The sequence below is a fragment of the Antechinus flavipes genome, chromosome 3 (genome assembly GCF_016432865.1).
Source record: "Antechinus flavipes isolate AdamAnt ecotype Samford, QLD, Australia chromosome 3, AdamAnt_v2, whole genome shotgun sequence".
NCBI classification, from domain to species: domain Eukaryota; kingdom Metazoa; phylum Chordata; class Mammalia; order Dasyuromorphia; family Dasyuridae; genus Antechinus; species Antechinus flavipes.
Genome location: NC_067400.1, coordinates 84,297,717 through 84,321,208, shown reverse-complemented (window position 1 = coordinate 84,321,208; position 23,492 = coordinate 84,297,717). Strand labels below are relative to the sequence as shown.

General features: G+C 34.4%; 1 protein-coding gene across 4 annotated transcripts in view; it reads left to right on the top strand.

Moving 5' to 3' along the window:
* CFLAR (CASP8 and FADD like apoptosis regulator) overlaps nt 1-23,492 on the top strand; it is an 81,606-nt gene that overhangs the window by 5,572 nt on the left and 52,542 nt on the right. Inside the window, exon 1 of one of the 4 annotated variants that reach the window (XM_051983797.1) lies at nt 18,139-18,882. The exons of 2 other annotated variants lie outside the window; for them this stretch is intronic. The gene's annotated coding sequence lies outside the window, so the exon portion shown is untranslated. Of the gene's footprint in view, nt 1-18,138; nt 18,883-23,492 lie in introns of those variants that run through there. One more of the 4 variants, XM_051983793.1, reaches the window with a different exon arrangement.

The window sequence follows — 23,492 nt, the reverse complement described above, 5'->3', positions numbered from 1 at the left end:
GAACAATAATATTCCATAACATTCATATACCACAATTTACTCAACCATTCTCCAATTGATGGGCATCCATTCATTTTCCAGCTTCTAGCCACTACAAACAGGGCTGCCACAAACATTTTGGCACATATAGGTCCCTTTCCCTTTTTTAGTATCTCTTTGGGGTATAAGCCCAGTAAAAACACTGCTGGATCAAAGGGTATGCACAGTTTGATAACTTTTTGAGCATAGTTCCAAATTGCTCTCCAGAATGGCTAGATGTGTTGTGAATACTTTTCAATTCTTTTGAGAACTATCCACATTCTTTAGCCATTTATCTGTTGGGAAATGGCTAATAGTCTTGTATATATTTAATAATTGCTTATATATCTTGGATACCAAACCCTTATCAGAGAAATTGATGCAAAGTATTTTTTTCCTAATTGACTACTCCCCTTCTTATCACACCTCATTACTATTGTTTGTGCAGAAATTTTCAGTTTCTTTTTTAAATTTTAATTTGATTTTATTGATATATTTTATTTTATATTTTCAATCTTGAATCTACCTCAGTCATGCCCACTGTCCATGGTACCTCTTTTCTTTCCTTTTTTAAAAACTAGTATTTAAATTTTCCAAATACTTTAAAGATAGTTTTTTTTTTTCCTTCAGAAAACTTTTACTTGAGGAGGGGGATACTCAATGTGCAAAATTACAGTATTATGTTTAATCTTTCTCTGTAAACATAGCAGTTTTGTCTGTATCTTATTTCTATCTCATTTTCAGCTTCTTACCACAAAGATAGTTTTTAACATTCATTTTTGTAAAATTTTGTGTTCCAAATTTTTTCCCCTATCTTATTTACGTCCCTTCTCCCCAAGATAGCAAGCACTTTGATATAGATTAAATATGTGCAATCCTTTTAAACATATTTCCATATTTGTCATGTTGTGTAAGAAAAATAAGACCAAAAAGGGAAAAAAAAGAGAAAGAAAAAACCCCCAAAAGGTGAAAATACTATGCTTCAATCTATGTTCAGTTTCCATAGTTCTCTTTCTGATTGGAATTGGCATTTGCCACCCCAAATCTATTGGAATTGCCTTGAATTACCACATTGTTGAGAAGATCCAAATCCACAGTTGATCATCACAATCATTATACAATCTTGTTGTTACTGTGTACGATATTCTCCTGGTTCTGCTCACTTTACTCAGCATCAGTTCATGTATGTCTTGCCAGCCTTCTTTGAAATCAGCCTGCTCATCATTTTTTTTAGAACAATGTATTCCATTACATTTATATAGCATAATTTATCTAGCCATTCCCCACTGATGGGCAGTCTGTCAGTCTCCAGTTCCTTATTACTACAAAGAGAGCTGCCACAAACATTTTTGCACATATAGGTCCTTTTCCCTCTTCTATGATCTCTTTGGAATATAGACCCAGTAGTGACAGTGCTGGAGCAAAGGATATGCACAGTCTTTTTTTTTTTTTTTTCTAAGTTGTTAAAAAAAAGTTTATTAATTAAACATTTAATATTATAGCTGTTGAAGTATAAAAATAAGTAGTTCTCATTAATTTTAGCCAAATCTTTAACAGGATTGTATTATATATGTTTTCATTATAGCCTGTTGGAAAATGTTCTATTATCAATATGTATGGTTTGTGAATGTTTTGTAAAATTTGTAATTTTAATTTTGCCATTTGAAATTATCATAGTAAATTATAGTTGCATAATTACACTTATGATACATTGTTAATCATATCTTTTATTTACTTAGTACAGAGTTCTCACGCTGAAATATTTCCCCAATTGCATTGTTACTGTGGGCAAATCACAATATTTTATGGTGTGGTTTATAGGAACGCATTGTGACATAAAAGTGGTAACTGTCTCTTTTTGTAACTAAGTTATCTTAATCAGTGTATGAATGAACTCATCAATGTCTTTTTATTTTTTAATTTTTTTTTTCATTTTTATTTAATAATTACTTTATATTGACAGAATCCATGCCAGGGTAATTTTTTTACAACATTATCCCTTGCACTCGTTTCTGTTCCGATTTTTTTCCCCTCCCTCCCTCCACCCCTTCCCCTAGATGGCAAGCAGTCCTTTATATGTTGGATATGTTGCCGTAGGATATGCACAGTCTTATAGCCCTTTGGGCATAATTTCAAATTGCTGTACAGAATAGTTAGATGATTTCACAATTCTGCCAACAATGCATGTAGAACTTTTCAGTTTCAAGTAATCAATTTATTTTATCTTTTGTAATTGTTTCTATTTCTTGTTTGGCTAGGGATACATTCCTACTTATACTTGTGAGAAACAGATGATCTGTTTCTCTTCTAATTTTTAAAAATAGTTTGATCTTTAATATTAAGATTGCATATCTATTTAGAATGTATTGTAGAATTTGGTGTAAGTGAAAAACATTCTTTTTAAAATTCAATTTTATTTTATTCATAATATTTTTGAAAAAGCATTCTTTTTAATGAAATTTTATTTGGAACCTGTTCTTTGGATTGTTTTCTGTGTCTAGGACGAAAGGACAGAAAGATTTTCTAGGTTATAAAGTTGATGTGCCTGCAACAAGATAAAACTGTATAAAAAATTTTGTTGAAGGATAGAGTTAAGATGGCAAAATGAGAAGTCAGCAACATTGCTCAGCTTCCCTCAAACCTTTTCCATAATTACCTAGAAAATGTACCAAACTGAATTTTGTACAGAAAAGCCAGGAAAAAGTCACAATAAGTCATTTTTTTGGTCCAGAATAGCTTTGGAAGATCTTCTGTCTGCAGACATTGAGAGTGTGGGACAGCCAGGATGGACAGAAGCCTAGCAGAACACAGTAATAGTAGGTGGCTACTTAGTGTTCAGGGACAATGAGACAATATCTGGGCAGAAAGAAATTCTAAGGGACCCTCTACTGCTTTTGGAAGCAGGAATGGGTACTATCTGGCATTTCTGTTGCCCAGTTCTGTTGTCTAGTTTCAGCTTGTAGTTCCAGGGAAGAGAGGAATACTTGTGATTAAAACGGAGCAGGGATCAGAGTAGGAGGAGAGCAGAGTGCAGATGAAGAGGGCAATGAACAAACCTTTTTTCCAGATTACACCAAATTGGAAGCATGGAGAATTTAATCTCTTAGACTGAGTTGTGAAAGCAAAGTTAAGTCATCCCTCTCAGAAGTGAGTAGAGCCCAACTCTAACATAAAGTTCAAACTCAAAAAGTAGGCTTGAATAATGAGCAAACAAACAAACAAACAAAAAGAATCTGATCATAAAAAGCTACTATGGTAATGGCCAAATTCAAGAGACAAACTCAGAAGACAATGACATGAAAACATCTATAAGCAAAGCCTCAAAGTAAAATGAAGATTGGATCCCCAAAAAGCAACAATAGAAAAACCAATAAGAATTATTTATGAGTTGAAAAGGTTTTTAAAAGTAAAAAAAAAAAAAATTAAGTCAAGGGGGTAGCTAGGTAGTACAATGGATAGATAACCAGGCCTGAAGTCAAGAGGATCTGAGTTCAAATCTGATCTCAGACACTTAACACTTCCTAGCTGTGTGACCCTGGGCAAGTCACCTGACTATAAATGCCTCAGGGAAAAAAAAGCCAAATAAGAACAGTAGAAGAAAAATTAGGAAAAGAAATGAGAGACAGGAAATAGTGAAAGTATATAAGTTTAGGATATCAATTTATCCCTTTTAGACCTAGATAAAAGTTAACCAAAAAATAAACAAGAAAGAACTTAAGAAGACGAATAAAATTTCAGAAAAGTTAGATAGACCTCTAGAGAATATTGAATGGAAATAGAATGGAATATATCTTTTTTTTTCAGCTGGCACTTTTATAAAAATTGGTCATGTTTTAAGGTGTTAAAAATCTCACAAACAAATGCAGAAAAGCAGAAATATTAAATGCATCTTCTTCTGACCTTAATGCAATACAAATTACATTCAACAAAAATTTTTTGAAGCCATAGAAATTGTCATTGTGGCTGTTTGTCCTTTGTTTTCAAAAAGGAGCACAACACTGGGGAGGTGATGCTATGACATGCAAATAATTGGATTTAAATGAGGAAGAGCTTTGCAAAATCACCAGCCTCACTTTCTCTTCTTATGCCATTTTGGTCCAGTAGCCAGATATAGATCAGGATGACAGGAGATGACCTTGCAAGCAGTGGGATATCTTGGCCTTTCTAAGAAAGAAAGACAGAGAGGGAGGAAAGAGGGGAAGAGGAAGGTGGGAAAAGAAGGCAAGGAAGGAAGGAAGGAAGGAAAGAAGGAAGGAAGGAAGGAAGGAAAGAAGGAAGAAAAGAAGAAAAAAGAAAGAAAAAAAGAAAAGAAAGAAAAAAGAAAAAAAGATAAACAGCTAGCTAGCTAGCTGTGTGTCCCAACTGGCCACTTCCACTTAGATCTCCAGCTTCTCCTCCTACTCATAAAGGTTGTTGTTTTCCTTTGTTTTTAAAGAGGACTATGATATCATGGACCATAATTGAGCATCTGATTGGATGTCCACACTCAGAGTTCAATGTTAATCTGGCCTGAATTTGTCATTGATATATTCTCAAAGTACAAAGATTGAATTTGTGCTATTTAAGGATCTTACTAAGGACTATATATATAAATACAAGATGAATATTCATCCAGTTTGCAGGTGATACAAAGCTGGAAGGGATACATAATATACTGAGTGACATTTGGGATATAAAAGAATTTTGACAAGGTAAAGGATTGGACTGAATTAATAAAATGAAATTATAGTAAGGATAAAGTTAAAGTCTTATATTTGGATAAATAAAAAATCCACTCACACCTACAAAATGGGGGAGTTATGTATAGATAAATGTTCTGAAAGTTTTAAATGGAACAAAAGCTCAATGATTTAATAGAGTAGGATGATCGGACAGCCAAAAATACTAATTAGATCTAAGGCTGCACTGAGAGTCATGATTTTTAAGAATAAGGAGTTGATACTGTATCTGACCTTATGGAAGCTAAATAACCTACCTAATCCTAAAGAATGAATGGTTCCAAGAACAAATAATAGAAACAGTCATTATAATTTAAGGTAATGACAACAATGAGACCAGACAAAATTTGTGGGATGCAGCCAAAGTAGTACTTACGAGAAAATTTATATCTACAAAAGCTTACATCAATAAAAGAGAGGAGTGACATATCAATGAATAAGACATACAACTTTAGAAAAATGAAAAAGAACTAAAAAAACAAGTTTAAATCTACCAATTAAACACCGAGAGAAATCCTGAAAATAAAAGGTGAGATTAATAAAACCAAAAGAAAAAAATTAATGAGCTAATAAGTAAAATTAGAAGCTAGTTTTAAAGAAAACAATAATAACAATGAAACAGATAATTTGATTTTTAAAAAGAAAGAAAAAACCAAACCAGGATCAAAAATGGAAAGAGAAATATAAAGCCAATAAACATGAAATAAGAGCAATATTAGTATCATATGTCTATAAAATTGACAATCTAAAAGAAAAGGATGAATAACTTAAAAAATATAAATTGCTCAGATTAATAGAAGGTGAAATAGAATACTTTTAAAAACCCTATCTTAGAAAATGTAAGGGAGGGCAGAGCCAAGATAGTGGTGAGAAGACACATCTCTAAGTGACCTCCTCCAAATTTGCCTTAAATCAACAGCAGATTAAGCCTCTGAACTGTTTTTGAGGTAACAGAACCCAAATATTTGGAGTACAACAAATTTCTAGAAGATGATATTTTGAAAAAACTTCTGAAAAAATTTTCCAATCAGGCAGGGGGAGAGGCTGCTGAGCCTAGACCACAGAGCAGGAAGCCCAGGGCAAAGAGCTGGAGCAGGAAGCCAGAACTTAGCATCAGTGCACTAGGGACTCTACTGTGAGGCTCTTTGGCTATTCTGTTCTAGTTGCAAGTTGGTGGTTCAGCAGATTTGCTGTAAGACACCCAAAAGCAAATACAAAAGGCAAACTGTGAGCCACTGAGCCCCAAATAATGTGAGACCTGGCCACATCTACTCAGCACCAGAAATCAGTCAGCATCACCATCCCAGGGCAAACTAAAGCAGCAGTCACCTCTTTGCTTTAAGAGAAGACCTCAACTTTTATTTAAAAAATGAGCAAAAAGAACTCTTGACAGCTTTTATGGAGAAAGAGAATAGACCTCAAACCCTAAGGATCCTAAAGGCAAATCAGCTCCAAATAAAACCCCAAAGGGATATGAGTTGGTCCTGTTTCACAAGGCTATCCTGGAAGGATCCAAAAAAGAATCTTAAAAGAGAGACGAAAAATGGGGAAAGGAAATGAAATCTTTGCAGGAGAGTATAGAAAAGGAAAACCAGAAATTATCTGAAGAAAACTCCTTAAAAAATAGACTTGATGGAATGGAAGAAGCATATAACTCCTTACAAATAGATATTAAAAAAGAAAATGCAAGTAAACAAATCATAAAGGATCTCTTTAAGATAAAAAATTCCTAGAGGCAGCTAGATGGTACAGTAGATAAAAGTACTGGCCAGAAGAACGTGAATTCAAATTCAGGCCTCAGACTTAACATTTCCTAGCTGTGTGTGACCCTGGGCAACTCACTTTACTCCAATTGTCTCAAACACACAAAAATCCTAGGACCAGGTGGATTTACAGGTGAATTCTACAAATATTCATTGAACAAGTAATTCTAATAGCATATAAACTGGAAAAAATAAGTAACGAAGGAGTCTTATCATATTTCCTTTTATGATTAAAAATATGGTTTTGATGCCTACAACAGGAAGAATCAAAACAGAGAAAGAAAGCTTTCCATAATGAATGATGATACAAAAAAAAATAATTAAACATTAATAGAGAGATTAGAGCAAGATATCACAAATATATATACTATGACCAGACTATATTTATACCAGAAATGAAGAACTGGTTCAATATTAGAAAAATGTAATATTAATTTACTATATCAACAACAAAAACAAAAAAATTGTGATTATTTCAATTAATTCAGAAAAAAAGATATTGAAAAAATACAACACTTATTCTTATTAAATACACTAGAAAGTAAATGAAACTTTTCTTAAAATTATAAGTAGTATTTATATAAAACCAAGAGCAAGTATTATCTGTAAGGGGGGTATAAACAAGAATGTTTCCAGTAAGTTCAAGGATGTAGCAAGGGTGTTCTTTATTACTATTACTATTACTATTTAATATTGTACTAGAAGTGTTATCTACAACAATAAGTCAAGAAGAAAAATTGAAAGAATAAGCATAGGCAATGAGGAAACAAAACTATCACTTTGCAGAAGTTATGTTTACTTAACCAACTAAAAAACTAGTCAAAACACCAACATCAGCAAAGTTGCAGGATATAAGATACACCCACAAAAATCATTAGCATTTTTATATATATTCAACAAAACCAAACAGGAAGAGAAAGAAATTCCATTTAAAAGGCTCAAAAGCAGACAGTATAAAATACTTGGAAGTTTATGTGCCAAAATACACACAGGAACCATGTGTGAACACCATTACAAAACAACTTTCATGAAAATAAAGACAGATTTAAATAATTGGAGAAACATTAATTACTCATGAGTAGGAAAGGCCAATATAAGAAGATAATAATACTACCCAAATTAATTTGTATTTTGGGGTCATATCAATCAAACTACCAAAGAATTATTTTATAGAGCTAGAAAAACATAACAAAATTGATCTGGAAGAACAAAAGGTTAAAAGGGAATCAATGAAATAAAAATGTGAAGGCGGCCTAGCAGTACTAGATTTATATTATACCACAAAGTTGTAATCAAAGCAGTCTGATAATGGTTAAAAAAAAGAGTGGTTGATCAGTGGAAAAAATTAGATTCACAATATACAGAAGTAAATGAGTATGGTAGTCCATGTTTGATAAACCAAAGGATGCCAGCTATTGGGGCAAGAACTCACTATTTAACAAAAATTCCTAGGAAGTGGAAAATAACCTGGAAGAAACTAGACACGGATCAAGTTCTTACACTGTATAACAAGATAAGATGTGTAAAAAATTTAGAAATAAAAATTGATATCATAAGTGGGATAGTGGATTATGTAAGAAATTACCTGTCAAATCTATAGTTGAGGGAGAGATCATGACCAAATAAAAGATAAAATGCTTTTATTTATATAAAATTTTAAAAAAAGGTTTTATACAAACAAAACCAATGCAGCCAAAATTGGAAGAACAGCAGGAAATTTAGGAGAAAAAGAAACTTTTGCAACAAGTTCCTCTGATAAAGATCTCATGTCTAAAATATATAGAAAACAGAGCTAATAAGTATGTATAGAATAAAAGCCATTTCCCATGACAATAACAAAAAGTCAAGGGATATGAGTAGCAAGTTTTCAGAGGAAGAAATCCAATTTATCAAGTCATATGAAAAAATTCTCTAAATCATCAATAATTAGAAAGATTTAAATTAAAACAACTCTGAAGTATTATGTTATGCCTATCAGATTGGCTAAGATGACAGAAAAGGAAACTGCAAATGCTAGAGGGGGTGTGGGAAAATAGTTTAATATATACTGTGAATTGGTACAACCAATTCTGGTACACTTTGAGACTGTGCCCAAAGAAGTATAGAATTAGGCATACTCTTTGACCCAGAAATAGGGCTTCTAGGTATTTAAAGAGGAAAAAAAATAGGAAAAGGGACTATATGTACAAAAATATTAATAACAGATTTTTTTGCAGTGGCAAAGTATTGGAAATGGGATGCTCATAGATTGGGGAATGGCTTAACAATTTACGAATATGATGTACTATTATTGTACTGTAGGAAATGAAAAGGATGATTTAGAAAAAATATAGTAAAATTTATATGCACTAATCTAAAGTAAAATTAATAGAATAAGAGGAACAATGTATATAGTAACAGCAATATTGTAAAGATAATCTTTTATGAAAGACTTAGTAACTGTGAAGGGGAAAATGGTATCTACCTTCAGACAGAGAACTGATGAAATGAGAGTGCAGACTTAAGCATTTTTGTTCTCTTTTTAATGCCTTGCCTTTTTTTTGGGAGGGGAAGCAGAGCTAATATGAATTCATATGTAATGTATTTCTTCCCTTTTTAATGGATGAGGTACATGGAGGTAGAAAAAAATCTATTAACTATGAAATGTAATAGAAAAAAATTTAATTTAGTTAAACAGGTTAAAAGCTAAGAAGTTCAGGAAAGCTGAAATCTTGAGGAAAAAATATATAAAATACATATTTCCTTCCTCCAGTCTTTCCCCACTACAAGCTATTCTCTACTCAGCTGTTTAGGTGATCTTCTTAAAATTCATGTTTTACCATGCCCCTCTATTTCCAATCAATAATCTCCAGGGACTTCCTATTGATTCTAGGATCAAATAAAATTCTCTGATTGGCTTTTTATACTTCTTTATTACCTGACCTTCTACCTTTCTAGTCTTAATATTTTATTCCACCTCTCATAACCACCACATATCTTGTAATCCAGTGACAATAGCTTCCTTACAGTTACTTAAACAACACACCTATTTCCTGACTATGAATTTTCACTGACTGTCCCTCATGATTGGAATTCTCTTCCTCTTTGTCAGTACTTCCTGTCTTTTTTCAAGTTTCAACTAAAAATTCCACCTTTTGTAAAACAAAACAAAAGAAAACAAAAACTAACCTCCTTCCCCCCCAAAAAAAAGTCCACATTTTCCTGCTCTCCCTAAAAGCTATTGCTTCCCTTCTGAGATTACCTTCAAATTGTCTTTTAGATATCTTGTATGTATATAGCTATTTGTATGTTGTCTACTTCATTAGATTGTGAGTTCATTGGAGGCAAACTTTTTTGTCTTTCTTTATATGTTCAGTCAGAGCTAAGCCAGTACCTTGCAGATAGTAGATGCTTAATCAACATTTATTAATAATAGCTTTTTATTTTCAAAATACATGTAAATCTAGTTTTCAACATTCACCTTTGTAAAACTTTGCTTCCAAATTTTTCTCCCTCCCTTTTCATCTCTCCCTCTCCTACAGTAAGTAATCCATTATATGTTAAACTTGTGCACTTTATATGTATTTCCACAATTATCATGCTGCACAAGAAAAATCAAATCAAAAAGAAAAAAAATGAGAAAAACAAAGCAAGCAAACAACAAAAAAAAGGTGAAAATCTATGTTGTGATTCACATTCAATTCCCAGAGTCCTCTTTTTGAATGCAGATAGTTCTCTCCATCACAAGTCTATTGGAATTGGCCTGAATCGCCTCATTGCTCAAAAAAGCCAAATCCATCAGAGTTGATCATCGCATAATCTTGTTGCTATGTACAATGTTCTCCTGGTTCTACTCACTTCACTTAACATCAATTCACGCACATTTCTCCAGGACTTTCTGGAATCATCCTGTTGATCATTTCTTATAGAAAAATAATATTTCATAACATTTACATACTGTAATTTATTTAGCCATTCCCCAACTGATAGAAAAAGGACGTAACAAAGAGACACATTTAGGCTTGGTGTCAGAAAACATTTCTTAACAATTAAAGCTGTTCATTATTACTCCTGGGTTTATGTCCCAAAGAGATCATAAAAAAGGGAAAAGGACCCACATGTGCAAAAAAAAATGCTTGTAGCAAGCAGCGCGCATTTAGTGGCAATGAATTGGAAATTGAGTGAATACCCATCAGTTGGAGAATGGTTGAATAAGTTGTGGCATTTGCATGTAATGGAATATAAGAAATGATGAGCAGGCTGATTTCAGATGTTATGCCACAGTTCTCTTTAACCGTCCTGACTCAGTTTCCCTGTACAAGTTCCCTTGTCTCAGTTTCCTTTAACTGTTCTGTCTCAATCTCTTTAGTTGTAAATCCCCCTCTGATCCAGTAAAACTAAGGATTATTTGCTCTCAGGTTATAAATTAGCAAGATAAACAAGAGAATAGACCTCCTGACTCTTTTCTGTCCTCAAGGATTTACAATATCCCTCTAAAATATTCCAAGATACCCCACGATATCTTTACTTCTTTGTATTCAGACATCCTGTCTCTGGGTTTTCTAGGATTTATGGCCTCCCTATCCTGATAGAGGTTTTCCCTCACTTCTTACCCCTTCCTTTGTTTAGAGAAAAGGTATTTAAGAAGTTGGGGTTCCTCCATTCATTGCTGGAGGATGGCGGCTGGTGGGTGGATGGTGGACGCTGAATTCTTTGAGATGACAGTCTCCTCTAGCCCTGGGACCAACATGGATTCCTTGGTCCCAGTATATCTTTATCTCTGTCTGACTGGATAATTTGAGACTAGAGTCATCTCCAGTCAATCTTACTCTCCCATTAACAAAACATTAAAAACTCTCTAATCTCTCTCCTGCCTCAGTTTCTCCGGCATTACACAGAAAAGCCTGGAAGGATTTACATGAACTGATGCTGACTGAAGTGAATAAAACCAAAAGAATTTTGTACATGAAACAAGATTATGTGATGATCAACTCTGATGGACTTAGCTCTTCAACAATGAGATGATTCAGAACATTTCCAATAGATTTGTGACGGAGAGAGCCTTCTGCATCCACAGGGAGGACTATGGGGACTGAATATGGATCACAACATAGTATTTTCATCTTTTAAAATTGTTATTTGCTTGTTTTTTTCCTTTCTCATTGTTTTTTCCTTTTTTGATCTGATTTTTCTTATGCAGTATGATAAATGTAGAAATATGTTTAGAGGAATTGCATATGTTTAACCTATATTGGATCACTTGCTTTCTAGGGGAGGGAAATGAGGAGAAGGGAGAGAGAAAAATTTGAAACACAAGGTTTTGCAAGAATTAATTTTGAAAACTATCTTTGCATGTATTTTGAAAAGAAAAAGTTTTATTAATAATTAAATAAGGCAGCAAAAAATTTTTTTGCACATGTTTAACCTACATCAGATTGCTCCCTCCCTGTCTTGGGGAGGGAGAGGGAAGAGAGAGAGGGAAAAAATTTTTGAACACAAAGTCTTACAAAAAGGAATGTTGAAAACCATGTATTTGAAAAAATAAGAAGCCACTGAAAATTTAAAAATACAATACAATAAAATCACATGCCACCACTAATAAAAAAAGAAAAAAAAAACACAGTTAAAACTGTCCAAAAGTCAAATGGACTGCTTGAGAAATGGCTCTTTCTCGGGAGTTTTCAAGCAAAAGTTGGACAATCATTATTTCAGGATTTCATTTCATGGGATGGAATGGTCCTAGATGGCTCCTAGGGTCCCTTTCAATTCTCACACTTTATGATTTTGTGACAAATACAGTCCTATAAAACATATATTGTTAGATCTTTTTTTTTTAATTTTTCAACAATTTTAATAGTTGTTTATTTCCCCAAATATATGCAAAGATACTTTTCAACATTTACCTTTGAAAAACTTTATGTTCCAAATTTTTCTTTCTTTCTTCCCTCTTCTTCCCACTTCTCTAGACAGCAAGCAATCCAGATAGGTTAAACATGTGCAATTATTCTAAACATATTTCCATATTTGTCACATTTCACAAGAAAAATCAAAACAAAAAGGGAAAATAAACATGAGAAAGAAAAAAAAAACAAGAAAACAAACAATAGCAATAAAGGTGAAAATACTATGCTTTGTTGTACATTCAGTCTTCATAGTTCTATCTCTGGATACAGATGGCTCTTTCCATCACAAATCTATTGGGATTGTCTTGAATCATTTCACTGTTGAAAAGTCTACATGCTTGATCACATGATCTTGTTGTTGTTGTGTACAATTTTTTCTTGGTTCTGCTCACTTTACTTTCATGCAAGGCTTTCCAGGCTTTTCTGGAAATTAGCCTGCTCATCATTTTCAATAGAACAATAATATTCTACTACACTGATATACCAAAACTCATTTAGACATTCCTCAAGTGATGGACATTTACTCAGTTATCAATTTCTTGCCAGTACAAAAAGGGCTGCTACCAACATTTTTGCATAAGTCAGTCTTTTCCCCTCTTTTATGATCTCTTTGGTATATAGATCCAGTAAAGACACTGCAGAATCAAAGGGTATGCACAGTTTTATATTTTGGGCATTGTTCCAAATTGCTTTCCAGAATGATTGGATCATTTCAAAACTCCACCAACAATACATTAGTGTCCAAGGTTTCCTATATCCCCTCTGACGTTTATCATTTCTTTATTAAAATATATTTTGGTACCTTTTGTTTTCATACAAAAATTATTTCCATATGTACTCTTCTCCAGAGTAATCTCTTCCAATATAAAAAGAATAGCACTTTAGCAAAAATGACAGGAAATAGCCTAATTTACATATTTATATCTATCTATATCCATCTTTCTGCTTATTTCATTTGATCATCTCAACATCTTTCTGATGTTTTTATTATCATTCTCATCTTATGATGGGGAAACTGAAACAAAGAGAGGCTAATTACTTGTTCAGTATCACACAGCCAAAGAATGTCAAAGGCAAGATTTAATTTCCAATCATCCTCAATCCAGGTCTAACTCTCTCTTCTTTGACAGCATATGCATTATTTTGTATCTGCTATCTAGCTCTCTTTTATTTAAAGCAATGAAATACTTCATTGTTGGTGGGGCTTTTTTAAATCATCTATTCTCTGGGACCAAAGTGTAACCCTCAGCACTTGAAGGTTGTGCCCCAACAAGTTCTGATCAGTCTAACAAGCTAACAATATTTTTAATCAGCGTTTGGCAGTGGACTATATATTTGTCATCTGAAGATTAGCCTAGCTAAATTTGGAAGAAAAAGAAAACCTTATCATCCCAAAGTTGCCTACAAGATGATTTTTTTTAAAATAACTTTTTATTGATAGAACCCATGCCAGCATTATCCCTTGCATTCACTTCTGTTCTGATTTTTCCCCTCCCTCCCTCCACTCCCTCCCCCTGATGGCAAGCAGTCCTTTACATGTTGAATAGGTTACAGTATATCCTAGATACAATATATGTGTACAGAACCAAACAGTTTTCTTGTTGCACAGGAAGAATTGAATTCAGAAGGTATAAATAACCCGGGAAGAAAAACAAAAATGCAAGCAGTTTATATTCATTTCCCAGTGTTCTTTCTTTGGGTGTAGCTGCTTCTGTCCATCATTGATCAATTGAAATATTGTCAGATCTTCAGTCTAGGTGTTAAGGAGACTCCTTAATTCAACAAACATTCAACAAACAGTGAATTCTATTCACTGAGGATACAAAGACAAACTGATGTAGGTCTTGTGAATTTATATTTTACTGGAGAGAATGCAACATACTTTTTGATAGATAAATGTAATACAAATTAGTTTTTTTTTTAAGTATTTGTTTTTCCAAATACATGTAAAGATAGTTTTCAACATTTACCTTTGCAAAACCTTGTGTTCCAAATTTTTCTTCCTCTTCCCCCTTCCCCCAAGGTTCCCTTCCCTCCAAGACAGTACACAATCTGAAATCGGTTAAACATGTCCAATTCTTCTAAACATGTTTCTATATTTGTCATATGTACAAGAAAAATAAGATCAAAAGGGAAAATCATGAGAAAGAAAAAAAAAAGCAAACCAATAAAAAGGTGAAAATACTATGCTTTGATCCACATTCAGTCTCCATAGTTACCTCTCTAGATGCAGATGGCACTTTCTAAAATTTGCCTATTGCCTTGAGTCACTATAGTTGAAATGAACCAAGTCCAACACAGTTGATTATCACATAATCTTGTTACTGTGCACAATGTTCTTTTGGTTCTACTCACTTCACTTAGCAGCAGTTCAGATAAGTCTTTCCAGGCTTTTCTGAAATTAATCTGCTCATCATTTCTTATGGAACAATGCTATTCCATTATATTAATATATCATAACTCATTCAGCTATTTCCCAACAGATGGGCATTCATTCAATTTCCAGCTCCTTGCCACTACAAAAAGGATTGCTACAAACATTTGCACAATACAAATTGATTTGAAAAGGAAAAGACACTAATAACTTGGGATACGAGGGGAGATTTCTTAGAAGAGGGAGCACCTGAGCTGAAACTTGAAAGATTCTGATTGACCAGAAGATTAGTTTCTATACCAGTCTTTTTTGTGATACCAATTGTCAAAGAAAAATATTAAAATTGTACTCTGGGCTTTAGGTATAAATTTAAACACTTTTTAAAAATTTAATTTTTTTGAGACAGCTAGGTGATGAAGTGGATAAAATACTAGGTCTAGATTTAGGAAGAATTGAATTTAAATCAGAAGTTAGGCAAACTGCTTGATTTCCGGCAAATCTCTTAACCTCCTCTACCTGCCTCAGTTTCCTCAACTGAAAATTTGGAGTTTATAAAAGTACCTGTCTCACAGGAGTTGTTTTGTAGAAATGAAATAAGGCTGTGCAGTCATTAGCCTTACTTTTCCTTCCAGAACCATGTGGGTCCAGTGGTCAGTTATAAATCAGGAAGGTCCCGGATGCAGTGGAGACCTTGGTCTTTTAAAGCTAGGTCTTTTTCAAGCCTCAGTTTGTCTGAGGCAATTCCCATTCAATAATTAAGGCTAGGTAAAAAATAAGGCAAAGAACGGCTTATTTTACTTTGTTAAATAGTAATTTAACTATTTTATTTTAATTTATTTATTTAAATAGTAATTTAACTACTCTTGGAGGGGGAGACTCCAAGGGTTTCTGGTCAAAACAGAAGCAACTGTTATTTACATTCGCTCTGAGGTTTGGGCTGAGACCTATTGTTGACTAATCACTGAGAGAGCCAGATATAAGTGACTTGTCCAGATGTTTGAAAGCTGAGGTCAGATTTTCCGGATTCCAGGCTCAACACTCTATCTACTACACCAGCTAGCTGCCTCAATAATATTAAATTAATAAAAATGTTTAGATTTGTGCCTGAAACAGGGTCACAGAGCTAATAAGTATCTGAGACCAGATTTGAATTCAGGAAGGTGAGTCTTCCTGATTCTTTGCTATCTAGCTGTCTATCTGGTATTATAAGAGAAATTCTGAGCCCATTGTCCTTCATTTATATACTGAAATGTTTTTATTATCTCTATTATAGTTTTATTTTTTTAATTTCAAAACTGTATGGCCCACTGAAATAGGCAGGAATTTACCTTTCCTTAGGATGGACAAGAAAAGTTAGGGCTTTTTAATTTTGGGTTCAAGTAATTAACTTCACAAGTACAGTATTACAGAGGTAGGAAGACAAAGATTTTGTGTCTTCAAAAATTTTAGTGGACTTTAAATTAAGGTCAAGATGAATTAACAGTGACACAATAGCCAAAAAACAAAAAAAAACAAAAAAAAAAACCTAATTCTATTCTAAGCTTCATTAAGAGTGGCTTATTGCCCAGAACAAAACAAAAAATATTTTGTTCATTTCTGAGTTCCACATTACTGAGCAGGACTAGAGGAGGGGTATAGTGCAGCATGATCTTGGAAACATTTTACATCTCTGTCCTTGTGCAGGACAGCAATGTGAAATAACCAAGCCCAAATAACCATCTTCAAATATTTGGAAGGCTAGCATGTGGGAAGGGAGTTGGATTTGTCTTGTTTGGCTTGGTGGAAAGATTCAGAGAAAAGAAAATCTTCCTAACAAATGGAGCTTTCCAAAAGAGGAATGAATGGCTTGCTTCCAAAAAAACTAGGGCTCCTCCTCAATGGAAGGTGTCAATCTGGAATCAGATAATGGATTCATCAAATGATTGTGGAAAAATTAAGTATATCATCATATCATCTGCAAAGAGCCATAATTTGGTTTCCACATTACCTATTCTAATTCCTTTAATCTCTTTTTCATCACTTATTGCCAAGGCTAGCATTTCTAATACAATATTGAATAGTAATGGTGATAGTGAGCAACTCTGTTTGTTTCCTGATGTTACTGGGAATGGTTCCAGTTTATCCCCATTACACATGATGCTTACTAATGAAAACCATTGCATCTAAAGAAAAAAAATCTAGGTTCTGATTCAAGGTCTGTTTTGTGCCTTGAGTTGATTTCACATTCTCTGGATCTGTTTCATTATCTCTAAAATGTAAAGATTGGAATAAATGACCCTGGATATCCTTTCTTTCTTTTAAAATGTATTTAAATTTAAAAAATTTTCCCCCAATTACATGTAAAATCACTTTTTGACATTAGTTATTTTTTTTTTTGAATTCCAAATACTTTCTCTGTCCCTCTCTTTTCCTTCCCTTTATTAAGGATAAAAAAACCAATTTGATGTATATTATACATAGGCAGCTGGACATCCTTTTTAGCACTGAATTTATGATTGCTTGTCAGAAATGTTTTAGAAGGGATTCTCTGTTTTGATTTAGACTTCAGAAATCCCTTTCTGCTTCTATGATTTTTGGGAGAATCTGGTCAGGAAATAGAAACAACACCACCTCTGTTTCCAATGAAGAATTTGAACTTCTCTTCCAGCTCAGCAAGGTGCTAAATATGTGAAAACACACGCATGTATTAAGTGGTTTCTGCCCACATGGACATATACACAGAGTCACACAAATAATTACAATACAATATGTTATGTAATAAGTTAATGCTATTTTTGTTCAGGGCTGGAAAGAAAGCAGTTTGGATGAATGTGAGGTAGATAGGGAAGAGAAGGGAAACTTTCTTTCTGGAGGCTTTCCTTGAAAATGATCACGGCTCCTCAAATTTTCTTGAAGAATTTTGCCTGGAGCTTTTCTTTTAATCCACTCAATTTTATATTAATTTGTATCTCTCTTCCCTACCCACTACCCCCAAGGAGATCATAATCTTGAGGGAAAAAAAAAGGGGGTATGACCCTGTACTTGTTAGATACTTGATATACATTGGTTAAATTGAACTGAGGAAGTGACTTTTGAATTGGATAAAAAAGTATAACAATTGAGCTGGGAGGCATTCTGGATCGGATTATGGTAGATCAAGGCTTTGAGAAAACAAAGGGCAGCATTGTTAGTCTGAGCACTCAGTTTCTGAAGGAACTATTGGGAGATAGGCTGAGAAAATACAAATTTGAAGTAAAGTAAGAGGACCTAGAACTCCACGCAAAAAGTTTGGACTTTTGAGTACATAATCGAGGGTGTTATTTTCAAAAAGGATTTTTCTTTAAAAAAATTTGGACTACAAGCCACTCCTTATTCCGCTCCCCCTAACTGCTGTCCCAGAATGTATGTGTGTGTGTGTGTGTGTGTGTGTGTGTGTGTGTGTATCTGTGTGTTTAAAAGGGTGGGAGGATGGATAGGAGGGTGACTAGATAAGGATTTTTTTGAAATTCCAAATCAAAATTATTCGGGGATCTACTCAATTTTCCTGGGTTCCCACGGGAAAAACCTTTGGGCTTGCTTCATCCCCACCCACCTACTTCTCTTAATGAGGATGTATTTTGTGACTGAGTCATTTTCAGGGCGTGGGAGTCAGAAACTGGGCTCGGAGGGGCTTTTACGGAAAACTGTAGGTGCGCGGGGAAGGGGGGGGTTCTGTAGGGGAACTTTCCATTCCTACGCTTCAGTCTCGAGAATTAAGGCTTTACGTTAGAAATTCGAACCGGACACTTCGCTCTGGAGAGCAAGCAGTCAGCCCCAGAATGCTGAGTTGGCTTCTGGGTGCGTTTATGTCGTGGTTTCTTCCACCCTTTTATATCCTCCCTAAAACCGGAATGATGAGGAATAAGCTGCCACAACCAATTCCAGTACAGAGTCAAATTCTAGAATCCAAAACAAACCAGTCCGGTTGTGCCTCGCAAAACTAAATTTCCTGCTTCCTGTTTTGCCTACTTAGCTTGTAAAATGAAACTGTCTCCAGCGCGTTAGCAACTGTTGCGTTAGAAAGTTACAAACTGGTGTTTCTACGTCTCCCCTGTGGGTTCTGCTCCGCGGCCGATATCAGAGCGCTGGATGCCCGAGCCTCCCGCCCCGTGAGTACGAGGGAGCATTTGTCCCTTCCCCCTGTCCCAGCGCAGTTAAATTTAGCTGGTGGGCAGTGAGTCATTTACCTGCGGACCTGCGGATCCGGCGGCAGCGGGCCTAGACTTCCGCCACTGTAGTAGTCCGAATTGAAGTTGGGAGCAATTTACTCTAGTCTTGGAGCTTGTGGATTAAATAAAGCCTTTATTTATTTATTTATTATTTCTGAGTTAAAACTGTTATTGGAATGAAATTCTTGTCAGAGTTTAATAAATGCTTTTCGTTCATTTATTAGACATTACTGATTATATTTTAGATCAACAAAAAAGGGAAAGAATGAGAATAATTCACATTTGTATAAATTTGTATAGATTGATAGCAGGGATTCTTAATTTGTTTTATTTGCCATGGACGACCCTCCTCACCCCCACCCCACCTTTTTTTTTTTTTTTTTTTTTTGCAATATGGAACCTTTCTTAGAGTGGTTTTAAATGCACAGAATAAAATACATAGGATTTTTTTTTTTTTAAATAACTTTTTAGTGACAGAACCCATGCCAGGGTAATTTTTTACAACATTATCCCTTGCACTCACTTCTGTTCCGATTTTTCCCCTCCCCCCTTTCCCCAGATGGCAAGCAGTCCTTTACATGTTAAATAGGTTACAGTATATCCTAGACACAATATATGTATGCAGAACCGAACAGTTCTCTTGTTGCACAGGGAGAATTGGATTCAGAAGGTATAAATAATCCGGGAAGAAAAACAAAAATGCAAGCAGTTTATATTCATAAAATACATAGGATTACAAAGAAAAACAATTATATTGAAATACAGCTAGGAAAACCGAGGTCATGGCCCCCATTCCTATAGATGGATTTAGTATATAGTCCCAGGGAGTTCCTGGATTGTTCTCAGTTACCTAAATGCCCTAAAAAATAAGTCAGGCAAAGGAAACCTTTTGTTTATACTTGTATTTGTGTTCATCCTAGGCCAAGTATCTGATCCTTTTCTTTAAGCATTAGTCATTTTTAAGAGGAAAAAAAGTATCCCTAAGGAAACAGTCTAGACTAATTATAAATCACTGAAAAACTCGAGCCAATAAAGACTTATTTTGGTCATGATATTAGACATAAGGAAAATTATCAATAAAGGCTTTAGTAAAAATAGAAAAGGACAATTTGGATTTTCTTCCTCTGTATAGGAAAAAATGTTTCTGTTTCATTTTTTATACTTTTATCACCTGTGTCTGACAAATTTCCTAAAACTTAGGAGACACTTAATAATTATTTCTTGACTGTTTGCTTCCTTTCCTCCAAAAAAAATTCTTCTGAAAAAGGAAATCATTGTGTAGTATAAGTAATATAAGATAATGATACTTGTGCTGCCTTCCTCACAGGGTTATTTGACAAACTTCAAAGTTCTTTATAAATGTGAGCCCAAGGCTTTGAGTCAATAAGACCTGAGCTCAAATCCTGCTTCAGATACTTATTAGCTCTGTGATCTTGGACAAGTCACTCTCTGAGTCTCAAATGGGATAAAAATATATATCCCCATAAATATAAATATATGAATGGGAATAATAATAGCTTTTAACATCCAGGTTGTTGAAAATCAAATGAGGTAACACATGTAAAACCCATTGCAAAACTTCATGCTAGTTGTTGTTAGCAACTGTTTTTTTAATTTGTCACAATAAATAAATGAAAAAGCATTTTAACTCTTATTATGCAATATTCAGCACTGGGTTACTACCAGGGTAAAAACATTCCTAGCCCTAGAGGAGCCTATAATTTAGAAGCCACTGGCAGCTGGAATGTATTGTCTTAGAGTTAGGAAGACCTGAATGGGTTCTGCCTCATTTCCTTACTCTCTGTTTGATATTAGATAAGTCACTTAATCTCTCTCTGATTCTTGAGAGATAAAAATTACAACGAATTTTAGAGGGCTAGGTAAGTCATTTCCTCAGACGTAACATAGTGCAATTCTATTGCATTCACATTGAGAGCTGTCCAAAAATGGAATAGATTTCTTCTTAAGGTAATGAAGTGAAGATGTTAAAGCAACCACAGGAACATCATGGGATGTTGTAAAAAGCATGCTTGCTTCAGGTAGGCTAAATGACTTCTAAGTTCCCTTTTCACTCTGAGATCTTCTGATTCTTTGATGGGAGAACTATAATTTACTCTTAGTTTTTCAGAGAGGGAATGGAAGAGGAAGGGAAAGGAAAGAATGGGTATTTATTAAGGTTCTACTATATGTGCTAAAGCTTTAAAACTATTATTCATCACTAGAGTTTTTTTCCTTTCTATTAGTCAACAAGTGACTACTTATACATACTAGTAATCTTAAGATATACTAAGAATCATAAGACAGTATTTTGTATGTAGTTCATTCTCAGTAAATGTATACAAAATGTCTCTGTGTGTCCCAAAGGGGTGGGAAAGGTCGGATCATTGTTTACTAAAGGAATGAAGCATTTGTTCTGTCAATGACATTATTTCTTTGATGGGAGAGTGAATTCCAAATTCTTATATTCCATAAGCTACATTCAGGGAGTAGGTTTTTATATAGTATGTATATATCTGTTTAATAGATAAAAGACTCAAATTGTGTTAGTTTATGATTGATTGAACTCTTGTGCATCTTGTGCTACTTTGTTGTCTGTGAGATAAAACTAGAGGGTTTTATGATTTGAATTTTTCTTCTTTGATATGATTTAATAGAATGAAATTCTTTTTTTTTGAGAACTGTGTGTTTTCATGTTTCTGATTATTTATCATTTGGGAAATGGCTTTTAGTCTTATTTTTTTTTTTTTGGTTAAGTTCCTAAAAAGCTTGGATATCAAGACCCTTGTCAGAAAAATTTGATGCAAAGATTTTTTTTTCAAATACCTTCTCATTCTTTTTATATCAAAAGTTTGTTGTTCTTGTTTCTAATAAAAGTTACTTAACTTGTCTTTTGTGATTTCCTCTTTGGTTAAGAGTTGACTCCTTAGCCCTAGCTGTGAAAAATATCTGATATAGTTCTTTTCAACTTGTTCTTTTTTGGGGTGTGGCCTTTCATATTTGTTTTTAGTTTATTTTACTCTATAGAGTAAATTAACTCTATATTATATATATTAGATTCAGAACATATATTATATATATTAGATTCAGAACTATTTTCTGAATCTAATTTCTGCTAAGCTTTTTCTTGTCAAATAGGAAGTTTTTCCCTTATTTATGTTCTCAAGTTTATTAAATTCTGGGTTATTAAGGTCAGTTTTTTTTTAATTCTTAGGAAATGATTCTACTAGAATGACAGGGAAAGATAATGTGGAATGTTGGAGGGGATGTGGGAAAACAGGGACACTGATACATTGTTGGTTGAATTGTGAACACATCCAGCCATTCTGGAGAGCAATTTGGAACTGTGCTCAAAAAGTTATCAAACTGTGCATACCCTTTGATCCAGCAGTGTTTCTACTGGGTTTATACCCCAAAGAGATACTAAAGAAGGGAAAGGGACTTGTATATGCCAAAATGTTTGTGGCAGCCCTATTTATAGTGGCTAGAAGCTGGAAAATGAATGGATGCCCATCAATTGGAGAATGGTTGAGTAAATTGTGGTATATGAACGTTATGGAATATTGTTGTTCTGTAAGAAATGACCAGCAGGATGAATACAGAGAGGCTTGGAGAGACTTACATGAACTGATGCTAAGTGAAATGAGCAGAACAGGAGATCATTATATATCTCAACAACAATACTGTTTGAGGATGTATTCTGATGGAAGTGGATCTCTTCGATAAAGAGAGCTACCGTGTTTCCCTGATAATAAGACCTATCCCAAAAATAAGCCCTCCCCTTACTGTGTAAGATTCCTCTAAAATAAGCCTTCCCCCAAAAATAAGCCCTATTGAGATTGCTACTGTAGTGAAGGTGATCCCCAGTGCTACACGCTACATTACGGTACCCTCTGTATGCACTGTCCCCCCCCCCCCCCCCCCCCCCCCCCCCCCCCCCCCCCCCCCCGCCCGGGGTGAAATGCACGTGAGCGCGTCATCCTGTTCTTCCCCAGTGATTTGATTAAAATAAGCCCTCTGGTGTCCAAAAAAATAATAAGACAGTGTCTTATTATCGGGGAAACACAGTAATTCAGTTTCAATTGATCAAGGATGGCTTGATCAGCTACACCCAAAGAAAGAACACTGGGAAATGAATATAAACTGCTTGCATTTTTGCTTTTCTTTCCGGGTTATTTATACCTTAAGAATCCAATTCTCCCTGTTCAACAAGAGAACTGTTCGGTTCTACACACATATATTGTGTCTAGGATATACTGTAACCTATTTAACATGTAAAGGACTGCTTGCCATCTGGGGGAGGGGGGGAGGGGAAAAATTGGAACAGAAGTGAGTGCAAGGGATAATATAAAAAATTACCCTGGCATGGGTTCTGTCAATAAAAAGTTATTAAAAAAAAAAAAAAAAGGAAATGATTCTACATTTTTATGTTTTTGCAGCTGCTATGATTGAGGTTGGGAAGGGGGACCCAAAAGTTTGGGTCACAGATCAATGTCATGAGGTATCTCAAAAGAATTTGCAGGCTTGAATCCATATCCAAGTCAATGGGACAA